This window comes from Petromyzon marinus, unplaced genomic scaffold, assembly GCF_048934315.1.
Source record: "Petromyzon marinus isolate PM22_M1 ecotype Great Lakes invasive population unplaced genomic scaffold, UKy_Petmar_22M1.pri1.0 PM_G_Scaffold_49, whole genome shotgun sequence".
Taxonomy (NCBI): domain Eukaryota; kingdom Metazoa; phylum Chordata; class Hyperoartia; order Petromyzontiformes; family Petromyzontidae; genus Petromyzon; species Petromyzon marinus.
Window position 1 is genome coordinate 1,010,495 of NW_027423001.1, and position 11,956 is coordinate 1,022,450.

Below are 11,956 nucleotides of genomic sequence, written 5' to 3' on the forward strand. Positions count from 1 at the left end.
CCCACAAGACTTGTAGGGTTCGTGTCGCTGTGTTGAAGGCCAGGAGCGTAGACGTGGGTTCAGTTAAGTTCAGTTTATTTTGGTATAGCCCTGTGAGCCATCCGACTCTTGAATCGGGTGCAACCACAACAAACAACAAAAATAAGAACAAAAAAACCCATCTTATTACAATGGGGGAATTGTAATAAAAAATAATTGACATTTATAATGCGCAATTCGTCCAGGGATCACGCTACAACAATGGATTCTACGACATGTAATTGCTCGTTATTTGGTGACGCTGCATCGGCAGTGTGGCAGTGACACAATCGTGTGACGTGTTGCTTTCTTGTTAATGGCTCGACACGGGGCTGCAACGTGACTGTGGTGGGACGTGTCACGTGACGGCAACACAATCGTGTATCCGCGACGGCCCGTGTGTTCCAATGACACGCGGGCCTTGTTAGACTGATGGCCTTAATCTGAGTTTTCTTGTTGTTGTTGTTTGACTTGCATCCCACTGAGATTTTTGCACACAGCGTTGGTGGTGTACGGTGCTATCTCAGAAATATTTTTATGTTTTTTTTCCTGGACTTTCTGTTTGCACAGTCACACAAAGTCACTTCAAGATGTTTTCTTGTTCATGTTTTTGTTTTTTTTGTTTGTTGCGGTTGCACCCGATTCAAGAGCCGAATGACTCACAGGGCTATAACCAAAATAAATGAAACTAAAACTAAAACAAACCAGGAGAGAATGTCACGTGATTATGTCTTTGACGACCCAACGGGGGCGGTGACGCGACCACTTGCACCCTGTCATCCCCCACAGCCACCCCACCCTCCCGTCGTACTACACAATCTGCCCGTCCTGACAGGGCCTCCAGCCAATTCCTTCTCGACCTTTAAGCTCGGCGGGTGGCGATCGTGGCAGGGGCGGAGCCAGGATTTTTAGCCCGGGGTGACATTCAACAAATGTTAATTTCAAGAATGATTTAGAGAGAGTCAGGCTGTTGAGCTAGACACCATCGGTTGGCGACACGCTCTGACATTGCAGTTGCACAGAGTTTGCCAGACCGAGTGTCGTGCACTTACACGCAGAATGTCACCCCTGTCACCCCCCCCGGCTCCGCCTCTGGATCGTGGTATATGCAAATCTTGGCCATGCGCACAAGACACCGGGGTCAGCCCTTACCACAGCCACCGCGTCTCCCCCGCCTGCAGGCCCCAGACTTGATTGGCCGGTGGGACGTGCTGCTGGGTGGGCGGCGAATCTCAAGGCCCACGCGGCACACGGAAGGGTGGCGTGGCCAACTCCATTCCCGGTTGCCGCCTTTGTCTCCCCATGCCGAGTAGATCCAGGGGAGACCCAGGACCAGGACGAACAGAATCCCTCACTCGTGTTAGCCGTGGTCGGGAATGGAACTGGGGTCGCTGGGGTACAGCGTGATGTTGTCTCGCTACTGCACCCACTACTCCCCCCATAATAGATACACACAAGTATCCCTTGTACAGCATTGATACACTTTAGGGGGAAGTGCCGTTATCGAGTGGCGCCGATGAAGGCCGGCACATCACACGAGGGGGTGGGTGGCCAGCACCACGCCCGGCCACCTTTGTCTCCCGAGTGGTAATACACCCCTGCATACACACACACACAACAACAACCTCGTTGGACATGTGTGTTTTTGTTGTAGTACTGATGGCCTTAATCTAAGTTCTCGTGGTCGTTGTTGTTGTTTGACTTACATCCCACTGGGAGTTTTTGCACACAGCGTTGGTGGTGTACGGTGATTTTTTTTCAGGAATATTTTTGCTGTTTTTTTTTCCTATGGATTTTCTGTTTTGCACAGTCAACACAAAGTAGTCACTGTAAGATGTTTTTCTTGTTCGTGTTTTAGTTTTTGTGTTTGTTGTGGTTGCACTCCGATTCAAGAGCCGGATGGCTCACAGGGCTATACTCTTTGGTTCTATTCGGTAAAGTCATCACGTAGGTAAAAAATAAAACAACAAAAATCACGACGTTTCGGCCACAACACAAGCGGCCTTCATCAGGTGTGGCCGAAACGTCGTGATTTTTGTTGTTTTATTTTTTACCTACGTGACTTTGCCGAATAGAACCAAAGAGTATGGATCCTTGCAGTTACGAAAGCTTCAAATCTAGAATTCACAGGGCTATACCAAAATAAACTGAAACTGAATAAAACTGAACTGATGACGACCGTTTGTGTTATGGTCGAAACGTCGTGAGAATTTTTATTGGTTTTTATATATTTTATTATTTTATTGTTTCCCTTCAACGTGGTGACTTTACCGAAAGAGCTAAGAATATGAACCGAACCTACTATTGAAGGCACCGCTTTGTCTGATTCCCAATTCGTTTTCGCCCCCTGGCGGACTGAATGTGAAACCACTGGCAGGCAGTCGGCGCACCCTCTCACACCTAAGTGGAAATTCCACACTCGCGCGGCAGGGACGAGTGTTTCAAAAAGGACAAACGCCGTTGACCTCTCACCAAGTCGTTGTTTTTTGTATCGACGCCGCGCCAAGGCGATGGCTGCCCGCGACGATTGAACCGTCCACGTGACGATTGCGACGCAGTCCCCGTGTCAGTCGCTGATGGATCAATTCGGGTGCACATCGGCCTGGTGGTGTTCTGATGCGGTTGTCGATGAAACAGGTGTCTTCCGAGGAACGCCAAAGCCAGGGAGGTTGCCGTGTTTTGGGGTTTTTGAACGAGTTTTTTTTATTCTGGACGTCCGCGCTAATAATGGTTGTGATGGGTTTTTTTTTCCTGCATGCCGCTCGTCCGGCCCGCGTGAAGCCTAGAAGAGTTTCGATTTTAAAGCTTTCGTGACCTCAAGCATTCATCTTCTTTGGTTCTTTCGGTAAAGTCACCATGTAGAATGAGAATAAAATAATAAAATAAAACAATAAAATAACACAATGTTCATTGAAGCTCTGTCGTGCCGACAGGTTTGTTCCTTTCACCTGAAGAAGGCCACTTGTGTTGTGGCCGAAACGTCGTGAGAATTTTATTGTGTTATTTTATTCTCATCCTACGTGGTGACTTTACCGAAAGAACCAAAGAAGATGAATCCTTGCAGTCACGAAAGCTTCAAATCGAAAAATCGAGCTCAGTTAATTTCGTCGCACCGCAAATCGACGGTGTGCTGTAGTGTCTCCATCGTTACAATTCGCCGTGCGCCTGCGACTGTAATGATTTGCTATTATGGACCCGTATCCCATGGGTGGGTGAATTAATCGCATCCTTTCAAATACTCTCCCCTTAGTTGAATTCTGTTATGGAATGTTGGTCGATGGTTGGTTGAGGATAGTGATGGAATGACAGCCAAGGAATGGAATGCGGCCAATAGGATGCCCATCGAGATGACGGGATGATATCAGCTGATGAGTATCACCTGCAGGTACTGGGTGGATTAATACTTTTCGGGATCTCGGGAGATGGTGAGAGCTTTTTGAGAACCTCATCCAGCAGTGGATTGACCATGGATTCTGATGGTGATGGCACTGGACCACTCAGCAACTGTCGGTACAAGGTACAATCAATGTTGAAGGCCTCTTTTTATCTGTTTCACAAAGCCAAGATAATATAACACGTCTGTTCCATTTTTTGATTTAAAGCTTTCGTGACTGCAGGGATTCATATTCTTGGTTCTTTCGGTAAAGTCACCACCACGTAGAAGGGAAACAATAAAATAAAATAAATAATAAACAATAAAATTCTCACGACGTTTCGACTGCAACACAAGCAATCATCATCAGGTGTGAAAACCACAGCAAGAAAATATGAAAAAAATTATTGCTGTGGTTTTCACACCTGATGATGATTGCTTCTTGTGTTGCAGTCGAAACGTCGTGAGAATTTTATTGTTTTATATTTCTATTATTTTATTGTTTCCCTTCTACGAGGTGACTTTACCGAAAAAAACAAGAATACTCATCTGTTCCAGTTATCGACGTCACTGATGATTTGAGATTAGAATGTATATGCTCTGAACCCTCAGCCCTGTTCACAAAAATGTAATGCTGCTTTGGTTAATTCATGAGAACCAGACAGGAGTTAATTAAGGGTAGACACTTGGATAGTAATACAAAAATGGTTATGACAAGAATGTTTATTAACTCAATTATAATTGCCCAAACGTCGAAGCAGTGAAATGGTTGTGGTGGCTTTTGAATAGTGAAAAACTCCTTTTAAAAACGGTTTTATTTTAAAGTGCACTAAAAAGTAAAGAACTCGATTGGATAACGGGAAGTGGACGACATCTTGAGTACAAGATTTGACCACGACATCAAACAGAGGAATGAAGTTTAATAACTTTTTGTCACAACTTCGTCCAACTGACCGTCGAGAAGTAGGTCAATGATGCGGCGCCTGCTCACACATCAACGCTTACTTGAATTAATTGGTTATTTTATAAATCAATCTTCAATGTACAAATTTTGTTTGTGTGGAGTGAGGGTGCCCGTAACTCGTTCACACGGAGCAGGCGAGGCAATTCCACAGTTTAGGGACCGCGGCGTTTTTGACCTACACACAAATATATATGAATAATAAGGCGTCCATACAAAATGTTAATAGTTTTAAGGGAGCCAATTAATTGATGCCGATTTTGATATAGGCATGCATTTTCACCGGATCTGAGTACCGTGTGCAAAATGTGGAATTGATTGGATGACGGGAAGTGGACGAAATTTTTATCACATTTGACCACGACAAACAGAGGAATCAAGTTAAGTAAAAACATTTTGAACGCGAATGAGAAATCCCCCCCCACCCTCCACCGATGACGCGCGAGCGTTGCTAGGGGCAACCCCCGGGCAGCTTTAGCGGAGCAAGGAAATACTTAAATAATGCGAAATAGCACTAAATTGTTAATTTAACAACTTTTAAAGTTTACGGATGGGAAAACGGAATGGTGCTGGCTCACCACGGGGCTTACGGCGTGGTACCCGGCTACTTTTTTTAAAAGTAAACTCCACGATTCGCGAGCAAGTGTGCGTCCACACAGAGACAGACGGACACACAGAAAAAAATGCCTTTTATAGGTAAGAAAAGAAAAAACGATGACGAGACTCAGTGTGTGAAGAACACGGGATTTATTCGGTTCACAAGTCAACGGATATAACTTCAAAACACTTTTATCCGTCATCTTTTACTCGAGACAGCGTTCCCGTGGGATTATTTCCAAGTCGACAGACGACACCTTTTTTTTACTCATCCTGGCAGACACACACACAGACACACGCCTCTGTCTGTGTGTGTCTGTCTCTGTGTGTGACTGTGTCTGTGAGTATGTCTGTGTGTGTCTGTTTGTGTATTTCTATGTGTGTGTCTATGTATCTCTGCGTGTGCCTATGTGTCTCTGTGTGTCTATGTGTCTGCGTGTGTCTATGTGTCTGTGTGTGTGTGTCTGTGTCTATGTGTGTGTCTACAGTGACACGCGGTGGCGGTAGTGATGGCGGTAGTGGTGGCGGCCGTGTGGTGCGTGTCGAACTTCTTTCACGCCGTGCGTATCGTAAACATCGCCACAGGGGAGATTAAGGTGGCTGCGGGTGCTGGCGATGATTACTGGGCGCCCCCCTGCCCGCCTAAGCCGCTAAACGTCGCTCGCCAGTCTGTTCCAAGCTATGGGGTAGGGGGAGCGAGATAGAGAGGAGGGGGGGGTGGTGGTGGTAGACCTTTGTCTTGCGGCGTGTAAATATTGTTGCGTGCGTGCGGGGTTTGTCCATGTGGTGGCGGTAATAGCGGTGAGTCGAGCAAAAGCGGTGAAAGTTTGTGGGGTCGCTCCGAGCTCACCCTGTCACCCATCGCTCTCGAGCTCCCTCCTAGGGGAGGATGACCAGGTTGACGAGGTTGATGATCCTCATCGTTTGTGAATGCAGAAATAAACATCAGAATCTGGTGGTTTCATTCTGACCTCCGATCTTGGTCAGCAATTGAACGTCGGGAAACCCTCGCGCCGAGGGGCCCCACCAGTGGGCGTGGCCGTGCCCCACCAGTGGGCGTGGCCGTGCCCCACCAGTGGGCGTGGCCGTGCCCCACCAGTGGGCGTGGCCGTGCCCAAACTAGTGGGCGTGGCCGTGCCCCACCAGTGGGCGTGGCCGTGCCCCACCAGTGGGCGTGGCCGTGCCTCACCAGTGGGCGTGCCCCACCAGTGGGCGTGGCCGTGCCCCACCAGTGGGCGTGGCCGTGCCCCCATCACGTGGCGTGTGTAGTGACGGCAGCTACGCTCGGAGTGGCTGGATAATAAAGCTTGAAACGCACAGCAAACCACGTGGCCTCTGCTTTATTGGGTGACACGCGATGCGAGGAGGACAGGCAGCCTATACAAAGACAAAGGCACCCCCCAGTAGCCTCAGCACACTTTTGGGGCAAGTTCTGTTGGGAGTAGCAATTAAGGGCAGCACTGTAGGGCAATCTGGGGGGGGGGGGATAGGGGGGTGGACAGCATCACAGTCTATCAGCCAGCTGCAGAAACATTCCCCTCCTCCACTCATCTCACTCACCCAGTCACCCCACTCACCCCTCCACTCACCCCTCCACTCATCTCACTCACCCCTCCATTCATCTCACTCACCCCTCCACTCATCTCACTCACCCAGTCACCCACTCACCCCTCCACTCACCCCTCCACTCACCCCACTCACCCATCCACTCATCTCACTCACCCAGTCACCCACTCACCCCTCTACTCACCCCACTCACCCCTTCACTCATCTCACTGACCCCTCCACTCACCCCTCTCATCCCTCCACTCATCTCACTCACCCAGTCACCCACTCACCCACTCACCCCTCCACTCATCTCACTCACCCAATCACCCACTCACCCCACCACTCACCCCTCCACTCACCCCTCCACTCACCCCACTCACCCCTCCACTCATCTCACTCACCCCTCCACTCATCTCACTCACCCAGTCACCCACTCACCCCACTCACCCCTCCACTCATCTCACTCACCCCTCCACTCATCTCACTCACCCCTCCACTCATCTCACTCACCCCTCCACTCATCTCACCCAGTCACCCACTCACCCCTCCACTCATCTCACTCACCCCTCCACTCATCTCACCCAGTCACCCACTCACCTCTCCACTCATCTCACTCACCCCTCCACTCACCCCTCCGCTCACCCCTCCACTCACCCCTCCACTCATCTCACTCACCCCTCCACTCACCCCTCCGCTCACCCCTCCACTCACCCCTCCACTCATCTCACTCACCCCTCCACTCACCCCTCCACTCATCTCACTCACCCCTCCACTCACCCCTCCGCTCACCCCTCCACTCACCCCTCCACTCATCTCACTCACCCCTCCACTCACCCCTCCGCTCACCCCTCCACTCATCTCACTCACCCCTCCGCTCATCCCTCCGCTCACCCCTCCACTCACCCCTCCGCTCACCCCTCCACTCATCTCACTCACCCCTCCGCTCACCGCCCGGCCCCCCAGTAGCCCGAACTGCTGCTGCTGGGGGGCGTCGTCCCCCAGCGCCGCGTTGGCCCTCAGCAGGAACCTCGTGCGGTGACGCCGCCACTCCCCCCCCCCCCCCTCCCCTGCCAGCAGCGCCCTCCTGCACCACCACCTCGTCCGCCTCCTCCTCGTAGGCCGCTGCCAGCAGCAGCTCCGCAATGCCTCCCACCGTGTCGCCGTCCCTCAGGGCCCTCCCCGGGGGGGTCGCCCCCCCACCGCCCCCCCCGCCGCGTGGATCCGCGCCGAGCAGCGCACCGGCGTCACGAGCCGCGGCCGCGAGGGGGGGGCCGCCGGCGCTGCGGTGGAAGGGGGGGCCGTGATGTTAGGGGGGGCAGCCGGGGTGGTGGTGGTGCAGGAGGTGTGGGCGGCTGGGGTGGTGGTGGTGGTGCAGGAGGTGCGGGCGGCTGGGGTGGTGGTGGTGCAGGAGGTGTGGGCGGCTGGGGTGGTGGTGGTGGTGCAGGAGGTGTGGGCGGCTGCAGTCACGAAAGCTTTAAATAAAAAATGTTCGACTTTAAATTTACATTTTTTTCGACTGAATGAAATTAAAAACTTAAAACATTTTTCGACTCAATTAAATTAAAACAAATTAAAAAAATTCGACTAAATGAAATTAAAAACTTAAAACATTTTTCGACTTAAATAAATTAAAACAAATTACAAAAATTGTCGCGCTCAAAAGCAGTCGAACCTTGGGCAGCTGAGGCGCGCGAGTTCTCTTTGTCCATCGTAGACATCGCCGGAGAAGTTGTTGTTGTGCTGTTGTTTAGTCGTCGTTGTATAGCTGTTGTATAGTCGTTGTTGTGCTGTTGTTTAGTCGTCGTTGTATTGCTGTTGTATAGTCGTTGTTGTGCTGTTGTTTAGTCGTTGTTGTATAGCTGTTGTATAGTCGTTGTTGTGCTGTTGTTTAGTCGTCGTTGTATAGCTGTTGTATAGTCGTTGTTGTGCTGTTGTTTAGTCGTCGTTGTGTAGCTGTTGTATAGTCGTCGTTGTATAGCTGTTGTATAGTCGTTGTTGTATAGCTGTTGTATAGTCGTTGTTGTGCTGTTGTTCAGTCGTCGTTGTATAGCTGTTGTATAGTCGTTGTTGTGCTGTTGTATAGTCGTTGTTGTATAGCTGTTGTATAGTCGTTGTTGTGCTGTTGTATAGTCGTTGTTGTGCTGTTGTTTAGTCGTCGTTGTATAGCTGTTGTATAGTCGTTGTTGTGCTGTTGTTTAGTCGTCGTTGTATAGCTGTTGTATAGTCGTTGTATAGCTGTTGTATAGTCGTTGTTGTGCTGTTGTATAGTCGTTGTTGTGCTGTTGTATAGTCGTTGTTGTATAGCTGTTGTATAGTCGTTGTTGTGCTGTTGTTTAGTCGTCGCTGTATAGCTGTTGTATAGTCGTTGTTTATTTGTACTTTAATGTTTAAAGTCGTAAAGTTAAATGGTTAAAGTCGCAGCCTAAGTGGAGGCCTTCGAGGCGGCCATCGACAAATTCTGAAATTTCGCGACCCTTGCCCCCTGAACTCGCCTCCGATGGCTGCGGGAGGGGTGATGCTCGCCTCTGATTGGCTGTAGGCCCAAGGGAGGTGAGGGGAAGGGTGATGATGCTCGCCTTTGATTGGCTGTGGGCCGAGGAGGGAGGGGGAGTGAGGGGAAGGGGGTAATGCTCGCCTTTGATTGGTTGTGGGCCGAGAGGGGTGGTCAGGGGGAGGGGTGATGCTCGCATCTGATTGGCTGTGGGCCGAAGAGGGAGGGGAGTATTCTTATCTCTGATTGGCTGCATCTAAGCGACACAAAACTCGCCGCTGATTGGGTCTCGGGGCAGTTTGTGTTCCCGTGCTTCATTGAAACTTTCATGGACGATTCGATTCGTAGTCACGAATAAACGTTTTTCGATTCCAACACCCATCCCGCCTGCACATTGCCTCTGAATCGATTCGATTCCAACATTCACCCTCCTGCACATTGCCTCTGAATCGATTCGATTCAAACACCCACCTGCCGACACGTTGCCTCTGAATCGATACGATTCCAACACCCACTCGGCACGTTGCCTTTGAATCGATTCGATTCCAACAACAGACCCAGCAGGTGCCATGAGTTGACTGCTGTGCCAGGCTAGGTGCAGGTCACGGGACAGACCCAGCAGGTGCCATGGGTTGACTGCTGTGCCAGGCTAGGTGCAGGTCACGGGACAGACCCAGCAGGTGCCATGGGTTGACTGCTGTGCCAGGCTAGGTACAGGTCACGGGACAGACCCAGCAAGTGCCATGGGTTGACTGCTGTGCCAGGCTAGGTACAGGTCACGGGACAGACCCAGCAGGTGCCATGGGTTGACTGCTGTGCCAGGCTAGGTACAGGCCACGGGACAGACCCAGCAGGTGCCATGGGTTGCCTGCTGTGCCAGGCTAGGTGCAGGTCACGGGACAGACCCAGCAGGTGCCATGGGTTGCCTGCTGTGCCAGGCTAGGTACAGGTCACGGGACAGAACCTGCAGGTGCCATGGGTTGCCTGCTGTGCCAGGCTAGGTGCAGGTCACGGGACAGACCCAGCAGGTGCCATGGGTTGACTGCTGTGCCAGGCTAGGTACAGGTCACGGGACAGAACCAGCAGGTGCCATGGGTTGCCTGCTGTGCCAGGCTAGGTGCAGGTCACAGGACAGACCCAGCAGGTGCCATGGGTTGACTGCTGTGCCAGGCTAGGTACAGGTCACGGGACAGACCCAGCAGGTGCCATGGGTTGCCTGCTGTGCCAGGCTAGGTGCAGGTCACGGGACAGACCCAGCAGGTGCCATGGGTTGACTGCTGTGCCAGGCTAGGTACAGGTCACGGGACAGAACCAGCAGGTGCCATGGGTTGCCTGCTGTGCCAGGCTAGGTGCAGGTCACAGGACAGACCCAGCAGGTGCCATGGGTTGACTGCTGTGCCAGGCTAGGTACAGGTCACGGGACAGACCCAGCAGGTGCCATGGGTTGCCTGCTGTGCCAGGCTAGGTGCAGGTCACGGGACAGACCCAGCAGGTGCCATGGGTTGCCTGCTGTGCCAGGCTAGGTGCAGGTCACGGGACAGACCCAGCAGGTGCCATGGGTTGACTGCTGTGCCAGGCTAGGTGCAGGTCACGGGACAGACCCAGCAGGTGCCATAGGTTGACTGCTGTGCCAGGCTAGGTGCAGGTCACGGGACAGACCCAGCAGGTGCCATGGGTTGACTGCTGTGCCAGGCTAGGTACAGGTCATGGGACAGACCCAGCAGGTGCCATGGGTTGACTGCTGTGCCAGGCTAGGTACAGGTCACGGGACAGACCCAGCAGGTGCCATGGGTTGCCTGCTGTGCCAGGCTAGGTGCAGGTCACGGGACAGACCCAGCAGGTGCCATGGGTTGCCTGCTGTGCCAGGCTAGGTGCAGGTCACGAGACAGACCCAGCAGGTGCCATGGGTTGACTGCTGTGCCAGGCAAGGTACAGGTCACGGGACAGACCCAGCAGGTGCCATGGGTTGACTGCTGTGCCAGGCTAGGTACAGGTGACGGGACAGACCCAGCAGGTGCCATGGGTTGCCTGCTGTGCCAGGCTAGGTGCAGGTCACGGGACAGACCCAGCAGGTGCCAGGGGTTGACTGCTGTGCCAGGCTAGGTGCAGGTCACGGGACAGACCCAGCAGGTGCCATGGGTTGACTGCTGTGCCAGGCTAGGTACAGGTCACGGGACAGACCCAGCTAGTGCCATGGGTTGACTGCTGTGCCAGGCTAGGTACAGTTCACGGGACAGACCCAGCAAGTGCCATGGGTTGACTGCTGTGCCAGGCTAGGTACAGGTCACGGGACAGACCCAGCAGGTGCCATGGGTTGACTGCTGTGCCAGGCTAGGTACAGAGGCAGCGCGCCAAGAAATATGGCGGTCTGCTTCTTGCTGTGCGGCCGAGTTGAATGCATTGGTACATATTTGTTGTCTAAAGCACAAATATTGGAATACGTACCTGTACGATGGTGCAAATCTTTAATCGATGTATTTGTTAACAACGCGCTTGCGTAATGGATTAATATTTTGTTGGGTTTGTTTTGTCCTCCCTCCTTTACCAGCCCAGCCAACTCACTCTTTCTCTCTTCCCTGATGTGGCAACTTCTCATTCATACAATTATACTTCCAAATGTGCATTTATTGTCTCCCGCTTTTTATTTTCATTTGTTCCAAATAAAGACCAATTACAGTTGAAAAAAAAGGAGCGAATGAAGGTGGCGAGGGAATGATGAGTAGAATGAAGAGTCTTGTGATGAGTAGTGGTGGTGGTGGTAGTGTGAGTAGTGGTGGTGGTAGTAGTGTGAGTAGTGGTGGTGGTGTGAGTAGTGGTGGTGGTGTGAGTAGCAGTGGTAGTGTGAGTAGTGGTGGTGGTAGTGTGATGAGTAGTAGTGGTGGTGGTAGTGTGATTAGTGGTGGTGGTAGTGTGAGTAGTGGTGGTGGTAGTGTGATTAGTAGTGGTGGTGGTAGTGTGATTAGTGGTG

General features: G+C 51.7%; 1 long non-coding RNA gene across 1 annotated transcript; it reads right to left on the bottom strand.

The window, feature by feature from the left end:
* Nucleotides 1-6,274: 6,274 nt before the first annotated feature.
* LOC142917400 (uncharacterized) lies at nt 6,275-7,535 on the bottom strand. Its single transcript, XR_012936978.1, has 2 exons — nt 7,434-7,535; nt 6,275-6,421 (listed from the first exon to the last, which is right to left on the bottom strand). It is a non-coding gene; the product is annotated as an uncharacterized LOC142917400 (long non-coding RNA).
* Nucleotides 7,536-11,956: the final 4,421 nt, after the last annotated feature.